The sequence below is a fragment of the Carica papaya genome, chromosome 5 (genome assembly GCF_054855325.1).
Source record: "Carica papaya isolate Zhongbai chromosome 5, ASM5485532v1, whole genome shotgun sequence".
NCBI lineage: Eukaryota > Viridiplantae > Streptophyta > Magnoliopsida > Brassicales > Caricaceae > Carica > Carica papaya.
In genome coordinates, this window is record NC_142313.1 from 31,089,080 (window position 1) to 31,107,509 (window position 18,430).

Here is an 18,430-nt window from a genome sequence, read left to right on the forward strand (position 1 = left end):
CTTTCTTCCTCATTCCGTCATTTGTTTCCTTGTGCATGCGCACTGCACCTCCCGTACTCGTTCTAATATCAAGTAAAATGCCACGGCGCCATGACTCACATTTGAGAATAAACCTGCGGACCATAAATCAAGTCGTGCATAACGTCGAAAGAATCATCTGCAAAAAGATGGGTGCAACACGAGGACCTCCCAAGAAAATTGGTGAAATATAAGGACTTCGCAGGAGGTCACCCATCCGAGTACTTTTCTCGCCCAAGCACCCTTAACTGCGGAGTTCTGATAGAATCCTTTGCATTAGTGCTGGTATGATCCCTCATGTTTCATTCTGCACTGCAAATACATACACTCTTTCTCCTCCCATCCCCCCTCCCGTCATTTGTTTCCTTGTGCGTGCACTCTGCATCTCTCTTTCTCGTTCTAATATCAAGTAATATGCCCCGGCACCGTGACTCACCTTTGCAAATGAACCAGCGGTTTATAATTCCATTCGTGCGTAACGTCGAACAACCCATCCGAAAAAAATAGGTGCAACACGAGGGCTTCCCAAGTGGTCACCCATCCGAGTACTAGTCTCGCCCAAGCACACTTAACTGCGGAGTTCTGATGGGATCCGGGGCTTTAGTGATGGTATGATCGCACCTGTTTAATTTCGCGCTGCAAATACATACACTCCTTCTCCTTTCTTCCCCTTCCTGTCACTTGTTTCCTTGTGCGTTCACACTTCACCTCTCATTCTCGTTTTAATATCGATTAAAATGCCCCTGCTTATTGACTCACATTTGCGTATAAACCAGCGGACCCTAGTTCCAGTCGCGCGTAACGTCGAACGACCCGTCTGAAAAAAAATTGGTGCGACACGAGGACTTCCAAAGAGGTCACCCATCCGAGTACTACTCTCGCCCAAGCACACTTAACTGCGGAGTTCTGATTGGATCCGGTGCATTAGTGCTGGAATGATTGCACCTGTTTAATTTCGCGCTGCAAATACATAAACTCATTCCCCTTAAGTCCCCCTCCCGTCATTTATTTCCTTGTGCGTGCGCACTGTAGCTCCCGTTCTCGTTCTAATATCAAGTAAAATGCTACAGCGCCGTGACTCACATTTACGAATAAACCTGAGGACCATAATTCAAGTCGCGCGTAATGTCCAAAGAATCATGTGCAATAAAATGGGTACAACACGAGGACTTCCTAATAAAATGGGTGAAATATAAGGACTTCGCAGGAGGTCACCCAACCTAGTGCTACTCTCGCCCAAGCACCCTTAACTTGCGGAGTTCTGATAGAATTCGTTGCATTAGTGCTAGTATGATTGCTCATGTTTCATTCTGCGCTGCAAATACATACACTCTTTCTCCCTCCATCCCCCCTCCCGTCATTTGTTTCCTTGTGCGTGCACTCTGCATCTCTCCTTCTCGTTCTAATATCGATTAAAATGCCCATGTTTCTTGACTCACATTTGCATATAAACCAGTGGACCCTAGTTCCATTCGCGCGTAACGTCGAACGACCCGTCTGAAAAAAAAATTAGTGCGACACGAGGACTTCCCAGGAGGTAACCCATCCGAGTACTACTCTCGCCCAAGCACACTTAACTGCGGAGTTCTGATGTGATCCGGTGCATTAGTGTTGGTATGATCGCACCTGTTTAATTTCGCGCTGCAAATACATAAACTCCTTCTCCTTTCTTTCCCCTCCCGTCATTTGTTTCCTTGTGCCCGCGCACTGCATCTCTCGTTCTCGTTCAAATATCAAGTAAAATGCCACAGCGCCGTCACTCACATTTGCGAATAAATCTGCGGACCATAATTAAAGTCGCGAGTAACGTCGAACGTCACATCTGAAAAAAAGAAAATGGGTGCAACACGAGAACTTCCCAGGAGGTAACCCATCATTGTACTACTTTCGTCAAAGTACACTTAACTGCGGAGTTCTGATGGGATCCGGTGCATTTGTGCTGGTGTGACCGCACCTGTTTAATTTCGTGCCGAAAATACATACACTCCTTCTTCCCTCCCCCCTCCCATCATTTGTTTCCTTGTGCGTTCACACTGCACCTCTCCTTCTCGTTCTAATATCGATTAAAATGCCCCTGATTCTTGACTCACATTTGCGTATAAACAAGCGGACCATAGTTCCAGTCACGCGTAACGTCGAACGACCCATCTAAAAAAAAATTGTTGCGATACGAGGACTTCCCAAGAGGTCAGCCATCCGAGTACTATTCTCTCCCAAGCACACTTAACTGCAGAGTTCTGATGGGATCCAGTGCATTAGTGCTGGCATGATGCCACTTGTTTAATTTTGCGCTTCAATTACATACACTCTTTCTCTTTTCTTCCTCATCCCGTCATTTGTTTCCTTGTGCGTACGCACTGCACCTCCCGTACTCGTTCTAATATCAAGTAAAATGCCACGGCGCCGTGACTCACATTTGAGAATAAACCTGCGGACCATAAATCAAGTCGCGCGTAACGTCGAAAGAATCATCTGCAAAAAGACGGGTGCAACACGAGGACCTCCCAAGAAAATGGGTGAAATATAAGGACTTCGCAGGAGGTCACCCATCCGAATACTTTTCTCGCCCAAGCACCCTTAACTGCGGAGTTCTGATAGAATCTGTTGCATTAGTGCTGGTATGATCCCACATGTTTCATTCTGCACTGCAAATACATACACTCTTTCTCCTTCCATCCCCCCTCCCGTCATTTATTTCCTTGTGCGTGCACTCTGCATCTCTCTTTCTCGTTATAATATCAAGTAATATGACCCGGCACCGTGACTCACCTTTGCAAATGAACCAGCGGTTTATAATTCCATTCACGCATAACGTCGAACAACACATCCGAAAAAAAATAGGTGCAACACGTGGGCTTCCCAAGTGGTCACCCATCCGAGTACTATCCTCGCCCAAGCACACTTAACTGCGGAGTTCTGATGGGATCCGAAGCTTTAGTGCTGGTATGATCGCACCTGTTTAATTTCGCGCTGCAAATACATACACTCCTTCTCCTTTCTTCCCCCTCCCGTCATTTGTTTCCTTGTGCGTTCACACTTCACCTCTCATTCTCGTTCTAATATCGATTAAAATGCCCCTGCTTCTTGACTCACATTTGCGTATAAACCAGCGGACCCTAGTTCCAGACGCGGGTAACGTCGAACGACCCGTCTGAAAAAAAATTGGTCTGACACGAGGACTTCCCAGGAGGTCACCCATCCGAGTACTAATCTCGCCCAATCACACTTCACTGCGGAGTTCTAATGGGATCCGGTGCATTAGTGCTGGTATGATCGTACCTCTTTAATTTTGCGCTGCAAATACATAAACTCATTCCCCTTTTTTCCCCCTCCCGTCATTTGTTTCCTTGTGCGTGCGCACTGCACCTCCCGTTCTTGTTCTAATATCAAGTAAAATGCTACAGCGCCGTGACTCACATTTGGGAATAAACCTGAGGACCATAATTCAAGTCACGCGTAACGTCGAAAGAATCATATGCAAAAAAATGGGTGCAACACGAGGACTTCACAAGTGGCGACCTATCCGAGTACTACTCTCGCCCAAGCACACTTAACTGAGGAGTTCTGATGGGATCCAGTGCATTAGTGCTGGTATGATGCCACTTGTTTAATTTTGCGCTTCAACTACATACACTCCTCTTTTCTTCCTATCCCGTCATTTGTTTCCTTGTGCGTGCGCACTGCACCTCCCGTACTCGTTCTAATATCAAGTAAAATGTCACGGCGCCGTGACTCACATTTGCGAATAAACCTGCGGACCATAAATCAAGTCGCGCGTAACGTCAAAAGAATCATCTGCAAAAAGATGGGTGCAACACGAGGACCTCCAAAGAAAATGGATGAAATATAAAGACTTCGCAGGAGGTCACCCATCCGAGTACTTTTCTCGCCCAAGCACCCTTAACTGCGGAGTTCTGATAGAATCCGTTACGTTAGTGCTGGTATGATCCCTCATGTTTCATTCTGCACAGCAAATACATTCACTCTGTCTCCTTCCATCCCCCCTCCCGTCATTTGTTTACTTGTGCGTGCACTCTACATCTCTCTTTCTCGTTCTAATATCAAGTAATATGCCCCGGCACCGTGACTCACCTTTGCAAATGAACCAGCGGTTTATAATTCCATTCGCGCGTAACATCGAACAACCCATCCGAAAAAATATAAGTGCAACACGAGGGCTTCCCAGGTGGTCACCCATCCGAGTACTACTCTCGCCCAAGCACACTTAACTGCGTAGTTCTGATGGGATCCGGAGCTTTAGTGCTGGTATGATCGCACCTGTTTAATTTTGCGCTGCAATTACATACACTCCTTCTCCTTTCTTCCCCCTCCCGTCATTTGTTTCCTTGTGCGTTCACACTTCACCTCTCGTTCTCGTTCTAATATAGATTAAAATGCCCCTGCTTCTTGACTCACATTTGCGTATAAACCAGCGGACCCTAGTTCCAGACGCGCGTAACGTCGAACGACCCGTCTGAAAAAAAATTAGTGTGACACAAGGACTTCACAAGAAAATGGGTGAAATATAAGCACTTCGCAGGTGGTAACCCATGCTAGTACTACTCTCGCCCAAGCACCCTTACCTACGGAGTTCTGATAGAATCTGTTGCATTAGTGCTGGTATGATCACACCTGTTTCATTTCGTGCTGAAAATACATACACTCCTTCTCCTTCCCTCCCCCTCCCATCAATTGTTTCCTTGTGCGTTCACACTGCACCTCTCCTTCTCGTTCTAATATCGATTAACATGCCCGTGCTTTTTGACTCACATTTGCGTATAAACCAGTGGACTCTAGTTCCAGTCGCGCGTAACGTCGAACGACCAGTCTGAAAAAAAATTAGTGCGACACGAGGACTTCCCAAGAGGTCACCCATCTGAGTACTACTCTCGCCCAAGCACACTTAACTGCGGAGTTCTGATGGGATCCGGTGCATTAGTGTTGGTATGATCGCACTCGTTTAATTCCGCGCTGCAAATACATAAACTCCTTCTCCTTTCTTCCCCCTCCCGTCATTTGTTTCCTTGTGCGTGCGCACTGCACCTCCCGTTCTCGTTCTAATATCAAGTAAAATGCTACAGTGCCGTGAGTCACATTTGCGAATAAACCTGAGGACCATAATTCAAGTCGCGCGTATCGTCGAAAGAATCATCTGCAAAAAAATGGGTGCAACACGGGGACTTCACAAGAAAATTGGTCAAATATAAGGACTTCGCAGGAGGTAACCCATGCTAGTACTACTCTCGCCCAAGCACCCTTACCTACGGAGTTCTGATAGAATCCGTTGCATTAGTGCTGGTATGATCGCACCTGTTTAATTTCGCGCTGCAAATACATACACTCCTTCTCCTTTCTTCCCCCTCCCGTCATTCGTTTCCTTGTGCGTGCGCACTGCACCTCTCGTTCTCGTTCAAATATCAAGTAAAATGCCACGGCGCCGTGACTCACATTTGTGAATAAATCTGTGGACCATAATTAAAGTCGCGCGTAACGTCGAACGGCACATCTGAAAAAAAAAATGGGTGCAACACGAGAACTTCCCAGAAGGTAACCCATCATTGTACTACTTTCGCCAAAGCACACTTAACTGCGGAGTTCTGATGGGATCCGGTGCATTAGTGCCGGTGTGACCGCACTTGTTTAATTTCGTGCTGAAAATACATACACTCCTTCTTCCCTCCCCCCCTCTCATCATTTGTTTCTTTGTGCGTTCACACTGCACCTCTCCTTCTCGTTCGAATATCGATTAAAATGCCTCGGATTCTTGACTCATATTTGCGTATAAACCAGCGGACCATAGTTCCAGTCGCGCGTAACGTTGAACGACCCATCTGAAAAAAAATTGTTGCGATACGAGGACTTCCCAAGAGGTCACCCATCCGAGTACTACTCTCGCCCAAGCACACTTAACTGCAGAGTTCTGATGGGATCCAGTGCATTAATGCTGGTATGATGCCACTTGTTTAACTTTGCGCTTCAAATACATACACTCCTTCTCTTTTCTTCCTCCTCCCGTCATTTGTTTCTTTGTGCGTGCGAACTGCACCTCCCGTACTCGTTCTAATATCAAGTAAAATTCCACGGTGCCGTGACTCACATTTGCGAATAAACCTGTGGACCATAAGTCAAGTCGCGTGTAACGTCGAAAGAATCATCTACAAAAAGATGGGTGCAACACGAGGACCTCCCAAGAAAATGGGTGAAATATAAGGACTTCGCAGGAGGTCACCCATGCGAGTACTTTTCTCGCCCAAGCACCCTTAACTGCGGAGTTCTGATAGAATCCGTTGCATTAGTGCTGGTATGATCCCTCATGTTTCATTATGCACTGCAAATACATACACTCTTTCTCCTCCCATCCTTCCTCCCGTCATTTGTTTCCTTGTGCGAGCACTCTGCATCTATCTTTCTCGTTCTAATATCAAGTAATATGCCCCGGCACCGTGACTCACCTTTGCAAATGAACCAGCGGATTATAATTCCATTCGCGCGTAACGTCGAACAACCCATCCGAAAAAAAATAGAAGCAACACTTGGGCTTCCCAGGTGGTCACCCATCCGAGTACTACCCTCGCCCAAGCACACTTAATTGCGAAGTTCTGATGGGATCTGGAGCTTTTGTGCTGGTATGATCGCACCTTTTTAATTTCGCGCTGCAAATACATACACTCCTTCTCCTTTCTTCCCCCTCCCGTCATTTGTTTCCTTGTGCGTGCACTCTGCATCTCTCTTTCTCGTTCTAATATCAAGTAATATGCCTCGGCACCGTGACTCTCCTTTGCAAATGAACCAGCAGTTTATAATTCCATTCGCGCGTAACGTTTAACAACCCATCCGAAAAAAATAGGTGCAACACGAGGGCTTTCCAAGTTGTCACCCATCCGAGTACTACTCTCGCCCAAGCACACTTAAGTGCGGAATTCTGATGGGATCCGGGGCTTTAGTGCTGGTTTGATCGCACCTGTTTAATTTTGCGCTGCAAATACATACACTCCTTCTCCTTTCTTCCCCCTCCGGTCATTTGGTTCCTTGTGCGTTCACACTTCACCTCTCATTCTCGTTCTAATATCGATTAAAATGCCCCTGCTTCTTGACTCACATTTGCGTATAAACCAGCGAACTTTAGTTCCATACGCGCGTAACGTCGAACGACCCGTCTGAAAAAAAGTTGGTGCGACACGAGGACTTCCTAGGAGGTCACCCATCCGAGTACTAATCTCGCCCAAGCACACTTAACTGCGGAGTTCTGATGGGATCCGGTGCATTAGTGCTGTTATGATCGCACCTGTTTAATTTCGCGCTGCAAATACATAAACTCATTCTCCTTTCTTCCCCCTCCCGCCATTTGTTTTCTTGTGCGTGCGCACTGCACCTCCGGTGCTCGTTCTAATATCAAGTAAAATGCTACGGTGCCGTGACTCACATTTGCGAATAAACCTGATGACCATAATTCAAGTCGCGCGTATCGTCGAAAGAATCATCTGCAAAAAAATAGGTGCAACACGGGGACTTCACAAGAAAATTTGTCAAATATAAGGACTTCGCAGGAGGTAACCCATGCTAGTACTACTCTAGCCCAAACACCCTTACCTACGGAGTTCTGATAGAATCCGTTGCATTAGTGCTGGTATGATCGCACCTGTTTCATTTCGCGCTGCAAATACATACACTCCTTCTCCTTTATTCCCCCTCCCGTCATTTGTTTCCTTGTGCGTGCGCACTGCACCTCTCGTTCTCGTTCAAATATCAAGTCAAATACCACGGCGCCGTGACTCACATTTGAGAATAAATATGCGGACCATAATTAAAGTTGCGCGTAACGTTGAACGGCACATCTGAAAAAAAGAAAATGGGTGCAACACGAGAACTTCCCAGGAGGTAACCCATCATTGTACTACTTTCGCCAAAGCACACTTAACTGCAGAGTTCTGATGGGATCTGGTGCATTTGTGCTGGTGTGACCTCACCTGTTTAATTTCGTGCCGAAAATACATACACTCATTCTTCACCTCTCATTCTCGTTCTAATAGCGATTAAAATGCCCCTGCTTCTTGACTCACATTTACGTATAAACCAGCGGACCCTAGTTCCAGATGCGCATAACGTCGAACGACCCGTCTGAAAAAAAAATTACTGCAACACGAGGACTTCCCATGAGGTCACCCATCCGAGTACTAATCTCGCCCAAACACACTTAACTGCGGAGTTCTGATGGGATCCGGTGCTTTAGTGCTGGTATGATCGCACCAGTTTAATTTCGCGCTGCAAATACATAAACTCTTTCTCCTTTCTTCCCCCTCCCGTCATTTGTTTCCTTGTGTGTGCGCACTGCACCTCTCGTTCTCGTTTAAATATCAAGTAAAATGCCACGGCGCCGTGACTCACATTTGCGAATAAATTTGTGGACCATAATTAAAGTCGCGCGTAACGTCGAACGGCATATCATAAAAAAAGAAAATGGGTGCAACACGAGGACTTCACGAGAAAATGGGTGAAATATAAGGACTTCGCAGGAGGTAACCCATGGTAGTACTACTCTCGCCCAAGCACCCTTACCTACGGAGTTCTGATAGAATCCGTTGCATTAGTGCTGGTATGATCGCACCTGTTTCATTTCGTGCTGAAAATACATACACTCCTTCTCCTTCCCTCCCCCTCCCATCAATTGTTTCCTTGTGCCTTCACACTGCCTTCTCCTTCTCGTTCTAATATCGATTAAAATGGCCCTGCTTCTTGACTCACATTTGCGTATAAACCAGCGGACCCCAGTTCCAGTCGCGCGTAACGTCGAACGATCCGTCTGAAAAAAAATTAGTGTGACACGAAGACTTCCCAGGAGGTCACCCATGCGAGTACTACTCTCCCCCAAGCACACTTAACTACAGAGTTATGAAGAGATCCGGTGCATTAGTGCTGGTATGATCGCACTCGTTTAATTCCGCGCTGCAAATACATAAACGCCTTCCCCTTTCTTGCCCCTCCCGTCATTTGTTTCCTTGTGCGTGCGCACTGCACCTCCCGTGCTCGTTCTAATATCAAGTAAAATGATACGGTGCCGTGACTCACATTTGCGAATAAACCTGACGACCATAAGTCAAGTCGCGCGTATCGTCGATAGAATCATCTGCAAAAAAATGGGTGCAACACGAGGACTTCCAAAGAAAATTGGTGAAATATAAGGACTTTGCAGGAGGTCACCCATCCTAGTGCTACTCTCGCCCAAGCACCCTTAACTTGCGAAGTTCTGATAGAATCCGTCGCATTGGTGCTGGTATTATTGCTCATGTTTCATTCTGCGCTGCAAATATATACACTTTTTCTCCCTCCATCCCCCCTCCCGTCATTTGTTTCCTTGTGCGTGCACTCTGCATCTCTCCTTCTTGTTCTAATATCGATTAAAATGCCCCTGCTTCTTGACTCACATTTGCGTATGAACCAGGGGACCCTAGTTCCAGTCGCTCGTAACGTCGAACGACCCGTCTAAAAAAAAAATTAGTGCGACACGAGGACTTCCCAGGAGGTCACCCATGCGAGTACTACTCTCCCCCAAGCACACTTAACTGCAGAGTTATGAAGAGATCCGGTGCATTAGTGCTGGTATGATCGCACTCGTTTAATTCCGCGCTGCAAATACATAAACGCCTTCCCCTTTCTTCCCCTTCCCGCCATTTGTTTCCTTGTGCGTGCGCACTGCACCTCTCGTTCTCATTCAAATATCAAGTAAAATGCCACGGCGCCGTGACTCACATTTGCGAAAAATTCTGCGGACCATAATTCAAGTCGCGCGTATCGTCGAAAGAATAATCTGCAAAAAAAGGGTACAACACGAGGACTTCCTAAGAAAATGGGTGAAATATAAGGTGCAACACGAGGGCTTCCCAAGTGGTCACTCATCCGAGTACTACCCTCGCCCAAGCACACATAACTACGGAGTTCTGATGGGATCCGGAGCTTTAGTGCTGGTATGATCGCACCTGTTTAATTTCGCGCTGCAAATATATACACTCCTTCTCCTTTCTTCCCCCTCCCGTCATTTGTTTCCTTGTGCGTTCACACTTCACCTCTCATTCTCGTTCTAATATCGATTAAAATGCCCCTGCTTCTTGACTTACATTTATGTATAAACCAGCGGACCCTAGTTCCAAACGTGCGTAACGTCAAACGACCCGTCTGAAAAAAAATTGGTGCGACACGAGGACTTCCCAAGAGGTCACCCATCCGAGTACTAATCTCGCCCAAGCACACTTAACAGCGGAGTTCTGATGGGATCCGGTGCATTAGTGCTGGTATGATCGCACCTGTTTAATTTTGCGACGCAAATACATAAACTCATTCCCTTTTCTTCCCCTTCCCATCATTTGTTTCCTTGTGCGTGTACACCGCACCTCCTGTTCTCGTTCTAATATCAAGTAAAATGCTACAGCGACGTGACTCACATTTGCGAACAAACCCGAGGACCATAATACGAGTCGTGCGTAACGTCAAAAGAATCATCTGCAAAAAAATGGGTGCAACACGAGGACTTCACGAGAAAATAGGTGAAATATAAGGACTTCGCATGAGGTAACCCATGCTAGTACTACTCTTGCCCAAGCACCCTTACGGAGTTCTGATAGAATCCGTTGCATTAGTGCTGGCATGATCGCACCTGTTTCATTTCGTGCTGAAAATATATACACTCATTCTCCTTCCCTCCCCCTCCTATCAATTGTTTTCTTGTGCGTTCACACTGCATCTCTCCTTCTCGTTCTAATATCGATTAAAATGCCCCTGCTTCTTGACTCACATTTGCGTATAAATCAGCGGACCCTAGTTCCAGTCGTGCGTAACGTTGAACGACCCGTCTGAAAAAAAATTGGTGCGACACGAGAACTTCCCTAGAGGTCACCCATCCGAGTACTACTCGCGTCCAAGCACACTTAACTGCAGAGTTCTGATGGGATCCGGTGCATTAGTGCTGGTATGATCGCACCCGTTTAATTTCGCGCTGCAAATACATAAACTCATTCTCCTTTCTTCCCCCTCCCGTCATTTGTTTCCTTGTGCGTACGCACTGCACCAACCGTGCTCGTTCTAATATCAAGTAAAATGCTACGGTGCCGTGACTCACATTTGTGAATAAACCTGAGGACCATAATTCAAGTCGCGCGTATCGTCGAAAGAATAATCTGCAAAAAAATGGGTACAACACGAGGACTTCCTAAGAAAATGGGTGAAATATAAGGACTTCACAAGAGGTCACCCATCCGAGTACTACTCTCGCCCAAGCACACTTAACTGCGGAATTTTGATGGGATCCGGTGCATTAGTGCTGGTATGATCGCACCTGTTTAATTTCGCGCTGCAAATACATAAACTCCTTCTCCTTTCTTCCCCCTCCCGTCATTTGTTTCCTTGTGCGTGCGCACTGTACCTCTCGTTCTCGTTCAATATCAAGTAAAATACCACAACGCCGTGACTCACATTTGTGAATAAATCTGCGGACCATAATTAAAGTCGCGTGTAACATCGAACGGCACATCTGAAAAAAAGAAAATGGGTGCGACACGAGAACTTCCCAGGAGGTAACCCATCATTGTACTACTTTCGCCAAAGCACACTTAACTGCGGAGTTCTGATGGGATCCGGTGCATTTGTACTGGTGTGACCGCACCTGTTTAATTTCGTGCTGAAAATACATACACTCCTTCTTCCCTCCCTGCCTCCCATCATTTGTTTCCTTGTACGTTCACACTGCAACTCTCCTTCCTTGTTGCATTAGTGCTGGTATGATCCCTCATGTTTCATTCTGCACTGCAAATACATACACTCTTTCTCCTCCCATCCCCCCTCCCGTCATTTGTTTCCTTGTGCGTGCACTCTGCTTCTCTCTTTCTCGTTTTAATATCAAGTAATATGCCCCGGCACCGTGACTCACCTTTGCAAATGAACCAGCGGTTTATAATTCTATTCGCGCGTAACGTCGAACAAACCATCCGAAAAAAAATAGGTGTAACACGAGGGCTTCCCAAGTGGTCACCCATCCGAGTGCTACTCTCGCCCAAGCACACTTAACTGCGGAGTTCTGATCGGATCCGGTGAATTTGTGCTGGTATGATCGTACCTGTTTATTTCCGCGCTGCAAATACATACACTCCTTCTTCCCTCCCCCCCTCCCATCATTTGTTTCCTTGTGCGTTCACACTTCACCTCTCATTCTCGTTCTAATATCGATTAAAATGCCCCTGCTTCTTGACTCACATTTGCGTATAAACCAGCGGACCCTAGTTCCAAACGCGCGTAACATCAAACGACCCGTCTGAAAAAAAATTGGTGCGACACGAGGACTTCCCAGGAGGTCACCCATCCGAGTACTAATCTCGCCCAAGCACACTTCACTGCGGAGTTCTGATGGGATCCGGTGCATCAGTGCTGGTATAATCGCACCTGTTTAATTTCGCGCTGCAAATACATAAACTCATTCCCCTTTCTTCCCCCTCCCGTCATTTGTTTCCTTGTGCGTGCGCACTGCACCTCTCGTTCTCGTTCAAATATCAAGTAAAATGCCACGGCGCCGTGACTCACATTTGCAAATAAATATGCGGACCATAATTAAAGTCGCGCGTAACGTCGAACGGCACATCTGCAAAAAAATGGGTGCAACACGAGAACTTCCCATGAGGTAACCCATCATTGTACTACTTTCGGCAAAGCACACTTAACTGCGGAGTTCTGATGGGATCCGGTGCATTTGTGCTATTGTGACCGCACCAGTTTAATTTCGTTCTGAAAATACATACACTCCTTCTTCCCTCCCCTCTCCCATCATTTGTTTCCTTGTGCGTTCACACTGCACCTCTCCTTCTCGTTCTAATATCGATTAAAATGCCCCTAATTCTTGACTCACATTTGCGTATAAACCAGCGGACCATAGTTCCAGTCGCGCGTAATGTCGAACGACCCATCTGAAAAAAAGTTGTTTCGATACGAGGACTTCCCAAGAGGTCACACATCCGACTACTACTCTCGCCAAAGCACACTTAACTGCAGAATTCTGATGGGATCCAATGCATTAGTGCTGGTATGATGCCACTTGTTTAATTTTGCGCTACAAATACATAAACTCATTTCCCTTTCTTCCCCCTCCCGTCATTTGTTTCCTTGTGCGTGCGCACTGCACCTCTCGTTCTCGTTCAAATATCAAGTAAAATGCCACGGCGCCGTGACTCACATTTGTGAATAAATCTGCGGACCATAATTAAAGTCGCGCGTAACGTCGAACGGCACATCTGGAAAAAAGAAAATGGGTGCAACACGAGAACTTTCCAGGAGGTAACCCATCATTGTACTACTTTCGCCAAAGCACACTTAACTGTGAAGTTCTGAAGGGATCCAGTGCATTTGTTCTGGTGTGACCGCACCTGTTTAATTTCGTGCTGAAAATACATACACTCCTTCCCTCCCCCCTCCCATCATTTGTTTCCTTGTGCGTTCACACTGCACCTCTTCTTCTCGTTCTAATATCGATTAAAATACCCCTTTTTCTTAACTCACATTTGCGTATAAACCAGCTGACCATAGTTCCAGTCGCGCGTAACGTCAAAAGACCCATCTGAAAAAAAATTGTTGCGATACGAGGACTTCCCAAGAGGTCACCCATCCGAGCACTACTCTCGCCCAAGCACACTTAACTGCAGAGTTCCGATGGGATCCAGTGCATTAATGCTGGTATGATGCCACTTGTTTAATTTTGCGCTTCAAATACATACACTCCTTCTCTTTTCTTCCTCCTCCCATCATTTGTTTCCTTGTGGGTGCGCACTGCACCTCCCGTACTCGTTCTAATATCAAGTAAAATGCCACGGTGCCGTGACTTACATTTGCGAATAAACCTGCGGACCATAAATTAAGTCGCGCGTAACGTCGAAAGAATCATCTGCAAAAAGATGGGTGCAACACGAGGACCTCCCAAGAAAATGGGTGAAATATAAGGACTTCGCAGGAGGTCACCCATCCGAGCACTAATCTCGCCCGAGCACACATAACTGCGGAGTTCTGATGGGATCCGGTGCATTAGTGCTGGTATGATCGCACCTGTTTAATTTTGCGCTGCAAATACATAAACTCATTCCCCTTTCTTCCCCCTCCCGTCAATTGTTTCCTTGTGCGTGCGCACTGCACCTCCCGTTCTCGTTCTAATATCAAGTAAAATTCTACAGCGTCGTGACTCACATTTGCGAATAAACCTGAGAACCATAATTCAAGTCGCGCGTAACGTCGAAAGAATCATCTGCAAAAAAATGGGTGCAACACGAGGACTTCATAAGAAAATGGGTGAAATATAAGGACTTCGCAGGAGGTAACCCATGCTAGTACTACTCTCGCCCAAGCATCCTTACCTACGGAGTTCTGATAGAATCCGTTGCATTAGTGCTGGTATGATCGCACCTGTTTCATTTCGTGCTCAAAATACATACACTCCTTCTCCTTCCCTCCCCCTCTCATCAATTGTTTCCTTATGCGTTCACACTGCACCTCTCCTTCTCGTTCTAATATCGATTAAAATGCCCCTGCTTCTTGACTCACATTTGCGTATAAACCAGCGGACTCTAATTCCAGTCGCGCGTAACGTCGAGCGACCCATCTAAAAAAAATTGGTGCGACACGAGGACTTCCTAAGAGGTCACCCATTCGAGTACTACTCTCGCCCAACCACACTTAACTGCGAAGTTCTGATGGGATCCGGTGCATTAGTGCTGGTATGATCGCACCCGTTTAATTTCGCGCTGCAAATACATAAACTCCTTCTCCTTTCTTCCCCCTCCCGTTATATGTTTCCTTGTGCGTGTGCTCTGCATCTCTCTTTCTCGTTCTAATATCAAGTAATATGCCCCAGCACCGTGACTCACCTTTGCAAATGAACCAGCGGTTTATAATTCCATTCGCGCGTAATGTCGAACAACCCATCCGAAAAAAAATAGGTGCAACACGAGGGCTTCCCAGGTGGTCACCCATCCGAGTACTACTCTCGCCAAAGCACACTTAACTGTGGAGTTATGATGGGATCCGGAGCTTTAGTGCTGGTATGATAGCACCTGTTTAGTTTTGCGCTGCAAATACAGACACTCCTTCTCCTTTCTTCCCCCTCCCGTCATTTGTTTCCTTGTGCGTGCACACTGCACCTCCCGTTCTCGTTCTAATATCAATTAAAATGCTACAGTGCCGTGACTCACATTTGTGAATAAACCTGAGGACCATAATTCAAGTCGCGCGTAACGTCGAAGGAATCATCTGCAAAAAAATGGGTGCAACACGAGGACTTCATAAGAAAATGGGTGAAATATAAGGACTTCGCAGGAGGTAACCCATGCTAGTACTACTCTCGCCCAAGTACCCTTACCTACGGAGTTCTGATAGAATCCGTTGCATTAGTGCTGGTATGATCGCACCTGTTTCATTTCGCGCTGTAAATACATACACTCCTTCTCCTTTCTTCCCCCTCCCGTCATTTGTTTCCTTGTGCGTGCGCACTGCACCTCTCGTTCTCGTTCAAATATCAAGTAAAATACCACGGTGCCGTGACTCATATTTGCGAATAAATCTGCGGACCATAATTAAAGTTGCGGGTAACGTTGAACGGCACATCTGAAAAAAAGAAAATGGGTGCAACACGAGAACTTCCCAGGAGGTAACCCATCATTGTACTACTTTCGCCAAAGAACACTTAACTGCAGAGTTCTGATGGGATCCGGTGCATTTGTGCTGGTGTGACTGCACCTGTTTAATTTCGTGCCGAAAATACAGACACTCCTTCTTCCCTCCCCCCCTCCCATAATTTGTTTCCTTGTGCATTCACACTGTACCTCTCCTTCTCGTTCTAATATCGATTGAAATGCCCCTGCTTCTTGACTCACATTTGCGAATAAACCTGAGGACCATAATTCAAGTCGCATGTAACGTTGAAAGAATCGTCTGCAAAAAAATGGGTGCAACACGAGGACTTCCCAAGTGGTCACCCATCAGAGTACTACTCTCGCCCAAGCACACTTAACTGTGGAGTTATGATGGGATCCAGTGCATTAGTGGTGGTATGATCGCATCCGTTTAATTCCGCGCTGCAAATACATAAACTCCTTCTCCTTTCTTCCCCCTCCCGTCATTTGTTTCCTTGTGCGTGCGCTCTGCATCTCTCTTTCTCGTTCTAATATTAAGTAATATGCCCCGGCACCGTGACTCACCTTTGCAAATGAACCAGCGGTTTATAATTCCATTCGCGCCTAACGTCGAACAACCCATCCGAAAAAAAATAGGTGCAACACGAGGGCTTACCAGGTGGTCACCCATCCGAGTACTACTCTCGCCCAAGCACACCTAACTGCGGAGTTCTGATGGGATCCGAGGCTTTAGTGCTGGTATGATCGCACCCGTTTAATTCCACGCTGCAAATACATAAACTCCTTCTCCTTTCTTCCCCCTCCCGTCATTTGTTTCCTTGTGCGTTCACACTTCACCTCTCATTCTCGTTCTAATATCGATTAAAATGCCCCTGCTTCTTGACTCACATTTGCGTATAAACCAGCGGACCTTAGTTCCAGACGCGCGTAATGTCGAACGACCCGTCTTAAAAAAAATTTGTGTGACACGAGGACTTCCCAGGAGGTCACCCATCTGAGTACTAATCTCGCCCAAGCACACTTCACTGCGGAGTTCTGATGGGATCCGGTGCATTAGTGCTGGTATGATCGCAGCTGTTTAATTTCGGGCATCAAATATATAAACTCATTCCCCTTTCTTCCCCCTCCCGTCATTTGTTTCCTTGTGCGTGCGCACTGCACCTCCCGTTCTCGTTCTAATATCAAGTAAAATGCTACAGCGCCGTGACTCACATTTGCAAATAAACCTGAGGACCATAATTCAAGTCGCGCGTAACGTCGAAAGAATCATCTGCAAAAAAATGGGTGCAACACGAGGACTTCACGAGAAAATGGGTGAAATATAAGAACTTTGCAGGAGATAACCCATGCTAGTACTACTCTCGCCCAAGCACCCTTACCTACGGAGTTCTGATAGAATCCGTTGCATTAGTGCTGGTATGATCGCACCTGTTTCATTTCGTGCTGAAAATACATACACTCCTTCTCCTTCCCTCCCCCTCCCATCAATTGTTTCCTTGTGCGTTCACACTGCACCTCTCATTCTCGTTCTAATATCGATTAAAATGCCCCTGCTTCTTGACTCACATTTGCGTATAAACCAGCGGACCCTAGTTCCAGTCGCGCGTAACGTCGAACGACCCGTCTGAAAATAAATTGGTGCGACACGAGGACTTCCCAGGAGGTCACCCATCCGAGTACTACTCTCTCCCAAGCACACTTAACTGCAGAGTTCTGATGGGATCCGGTGCATTAATGCTGGTATGATCGCACCCGTTTAATTTTGCGCTGCAAATACATATATTCCTTCTTCTTTCTTCCCCCTCCCGTCATTTGTTTCCTTGTGCGTGCGCACTGCACCTCCCGTGCTCGTTCTAATATCAAGTAAAATGCTACGGTGCCGTGACTCACATTTGCGAATAAACCTGAGGACCATAATTCAAGTAGCGCGTATCGTGGAAAGAATCATCTGCAAAAAAATGGGTGCAACACGAGGACTTCCTAAGAAAATGGGTGAAATATAAGGACTTTGCCGGAGGTCACCCATCCTAGTGCTACTCTCGCCCAAGCACCCTTAACTTGCGGAGTTCTGATATAATCCGTTGCGTTGGTGCTGGTATGATTGCTCATGTTTCATTCTGCGCTGCAAATACATATACATTTTCTCCCTCCATCCCCCCTCCCTTCATTTGTTTCCTTGTGCGTGCACTCTGCATCTCTCCTTCTCATTCTAATATCGATTAAAATACCCCTGCTTCTTGACTCACATTTGCGTATAAACCAGTGGACCCTAGTTCCAGTCGCGCGTAACGTCGAACGATCCGTCTGAAAAAAAAATTAGTGCGACACGAAGAGTTCCCAGGAGGTCACCCATCCGAGTACTACTCTCGCCCGAGCACACTTAACTGCGAAGTTTTGATGGGATCCGGTGCATTAGTGCTGGTATGATCGCACCTGTTTAATTTCGCGCTACAAATACATAAACTCCTTCTCCTTTCTTCCCCCTCCCATCATTTGTTTCCTTGTGCGTGCGCACTGCACCTCTCGTTCTCGTTCAAATATCATGTAAAATGCCACGGCGCCGTGACTCACATTTGCGAATAAATCTGCGGACCATAATTGAAGTCGTGCGTAACGTCGAACGGCACATCTGAAAAAAAAAGGGTGCAACACGAGAACTTCCCAGGAGGTAACCCATCATTGTACTACTTTCGCCAAAGCACACTTAACTGCGGAGTTCTGATGGGATCCGGTGCATTTGTGCTGGTGTGACCGCACCT

The 18,430-nt window shown here is 46.5% G+C and overlaps 8 non-coding genes and 30 pseudogenes across 8 annotated transcripts; all 38 read right to left on the reverse strand.

Annotated features, from left to right (window-relative positions):
- Positions 1–522: 522 nt before the first annotated feature.
- Positions 523–641, reverse strand: LOC148264003 (5S ribosomal RNA). Its single transcript, XR_015820434.1, has one exon. It is a non-coding gene; the product is annotated as a 5S ribosomal RNA (ribosomal RNA).
- Positions 642–846: 205 nt separating this feature from the next.
- On the reverse strand, positions 847–965 carry LOC148264004 (5S ribosomal RNA; annotated as a pseudogene).
- A 562-nt stretch (positions 966–1,527) lies between these two features.
- Positions 1,528–1,646, reverse strand: LOC148264005 (5S ribosomal RNA; annotated as a pseudogene).
- A 209-nt stretch (positions 1,647–1,855) lies between these two features.
- On the reverse strand, positions 1,856–1,974 carry LOC148264006 (5S ribosomal RNA; annotated as a pseudogene).
- Positions 1,975–2,856: 882 nt separating this feature from the next.
- Positions 2,857–2,975, reverse strand: LOC148264007 (5S ribosomal RNA). Its single transcript, XR_015820941.1, has one exon. It is a non-coding gene; the product is annotated as a 5S ribosomal RNA (ribosomal RNA).
- A 205-nt stretch (positions 2,976–3,180) lies between these two features.
- On the reverse strand, positions 3,181–3,299 carry LOC148264008 (5S ribosomal RNA; annotated as a pseudogene).
- Positions 3,300–3,504: 205 nt separating this feature from the next.
- On the reverse strand, positions 3,505–3,623 carry LOC148264009 (5S ribosomal RNA; annotated as a pseudogene).
- Positions 3,624–4,179: 556 nt separating this feature from the next.
- LOC148264010 (5S ribosomal RNA) lies at positions 4,180–4,298 on the reverse strand. Its single transcript, XR_015820453.1, has one exon. It is a non-coding gene; the product is annotated as a 5S ribosomal RNA (ribosomal RNA).
- Positions 4,299–4,857: 559 nt separating this feature from the next.
- LOC148264011 (5S ribosomal RNA) lies at positions 4,858–4,976 on the reverse strand. Its single transcript, XR_015820010.1, has one exon. It is a non-coding gene; the product is annotated as a 5S ribosomal RNA (ribosomal RNA).
- Positions 4,977–5,537: 561 nt separating this feature from the next.
- LOC148264012 (5S ribosomal RNA) lies at positions 5,538–5,656 on the reverse strand (annotated as a pseudogene).
- Positions 5,657–5,860: 204 nt separating this feature from the next.
- Positions 5,861–5,978, reverse strand: LOC148264013 (5S ribosomal RNA; annotated as a pseudogene).
- A 561-nt stretch (positions 5,979–6,539) lies between these two features.
- Positions 6,540–6,658, reverse strand: LOC148264014 (5S ribosomal RNA; annotated as a pseudogene).
- Positions 6,659–6,862: 204 nt separating this feature from the next.
- LOC148264015 (5S ribosomal RNA) lies at positions 6,863–6,981 on the reverse strand (annotated as a pseudogene).
- Positions 6,982–7,186: 205 nt separating this feature from the next.
- Positions 7,187–7,305, reverse strand: LOC148264016 (5S ribosomal RNA; annotated as a pseudogene).
- A 563-nt stretch (positions 7,306–7,868) lies between these two features.
- Positions 7,869–7,987, reverse strand: LOC148264017 (5S ribosomal RNA; annotated as a pseudogene).
- Positions 7,988–8,148: 161 nt separating this feature from the next.
- On the reverse strand, positions 8,149–8,267 carry LOC148264018 (5S ribosomal RNA). The gene has a single exon (XR_015819790.1). It is a non-coding gene; the product is annotated as a 5S ribosomal RNA (ribosomal RNA).
- Positions 8,268–8,829: 562 nt separating this feature from the next.
- LOC148264019 (5S ribosomal RNA) lies at positions 8,830–8,948 on the reverse strand (annotated as a pseudogene).
- Positions 8,949–9,510: 562 nt separating this feature from the next.
- On the reverse strand, positions 9,511–9,629 carry LOC148264020 (5S ribosomal RNA; annotated as a pseudogene).
- A 246-nt stretch (positions 9,630–9,875) lies between these two features.
- Positions 9,876–9,994, reverse strand: LOC148264021 (5S ribosomal RNA; annotated as a pseudogene).
- A 205-nt stretch (positions 9,995–10,199) lies between these two features.
- LOC148264022 (5S ribosomal RNA) lies at positions 10,200–10,318 on the reverse strand. The gene has a single exon (XR_015819667.1). It is a non-coding gene; the product is annotated as a 5S ribosomal RNA (ribosomal RNA).
- Positions 10,319–10,873: 555 nt separating this feature from the next.
- Positions 10,874–10,992, reverse strand: LOC148264023 (5S ribosomal RNA). The gene has a single exon (XR_015820685.1). It is a non-coding gene; the product is annotated as a 5S ribosomal RNA (ribosomal RNA).
- Positions 10,993–11,227: 235 nt separating this feature from the next.
- On the reverse strand, positions 11,228–11,346 carry LOC148264024 (5S ribosomal RNA; annotated as a pseudogene).
- A 208-nt stretch (positions 11,347–11,554) lies between these two features.
- On the reverse strand, positions 11,555–11,673 carry LOC148264025 (5S ribosomal RNA; annotated as a pseudogene).
- A 331-nt stretch (positions 11,674–12,004) lies between these two features.
- Positions 12,005–12,123, reverse strand: LOC148264026 (5S ribosomal RNA; annotated as a pseudogene).
- A 204-nt stretch (positions 12,124–12,327) lies between these two features.
- Positions 12,328–12,446, reverse strand: LOC148264027 (5S ribosomal RNA). The gene has a single exon (XR_015819604.1). It is a non-coding gene; the product is annotated as a 5S ribosomal RNA (ribosomal RNA).
- A 205-nt stretch (positions 12,447–12,651) lies between these two features.
- LOC148264028 (5S ribosomal RNA) lies at positions 12,652–12,770 on the reverse strand (annotated as a pseudogene).
- Positions 12,771–13,301: 531 nt separating this feature from the next.
- LOC148264029 (5S ribosomal RNA) lies at positions 13,302–13,420 on the reverse strand (annotated as a pseudogene).
- Positions 13,421–13,620: 200 nt separating this feature from the next.
- LOC148264030 (5S ribosomal RNA) lies at positions 13,621–13,738 on the reverse strand (annotated as a pseudogene).
- Positions 13,739–13,974: 236 nt separating this feature from the next.
- LOC148264031 (5S ribosomal RNA) lies at positions 13,975–14,093 on the reverse strand (annotated as a pseudogene).
- A 558-nt stretch (positions 14,094–14,651) lies between these two features.
- LOC148264032 (5S ribosomal RNA) lies at positions 14,652–14,770 on the reverse strand (annotated as a pseudogene).
- Positions 14,771–14,975: 205 nt separating this feature from the next.
- Positions 14,976–15,094, reverse strand: LOC148264033 (5S ribosomal RNA; annotated as a pseudogene).
- Positions 15,095–15,657: 563 nt separating this feature from the next.
- LOC148264034 (5S ribosomal RNA) lies at positions 15,658–15,776 on the reverse strand (annotated as a pseudogene).
- Positions 15,777–15,980: 204 nt separating this feature from the next.
- Positions 15,981–16,099, reverse strand: LOC148264035 (5S ribosomal RNA; annotated as a pseudogene).
- Positions 16,100–16,304: 205 nt separating this feature from the next.
- On the reverse strand, positions 16,305–16,423 carry LOC148264036 (5S ribosomal RNA; annotated as a pseudogene).
- Positions 16,424–16,628: 205 nt separating this feature from the next.
- On the reverse strand, positions 16,629–16,747 carry LOC148264037 (5S ribosomal RNA; annotated as a pseudogene).
- A 559-nt stretch (positions 16,748–17,306) lies between these two features.
- LOC148264038 (5S ribosomal RNA) lies at positions 17,307–17,425 on the reverse strand (annotated as a pseudogene).
- A 562-nt stretch (positions 17,426–17,987) lies between these two features.
- On the reverse strand, positions 17,988–18,106 carry LOC148264039 (5S ribosomal RNA; annotated as a pseudogene).
- Positions 18,107–18,311: 205 nt separating this feature from the next.
- LOC148264040 (5S ribosomal RNA) lies at positions 18,312–18,430 on the reverse strand (annotated as a pseudogene).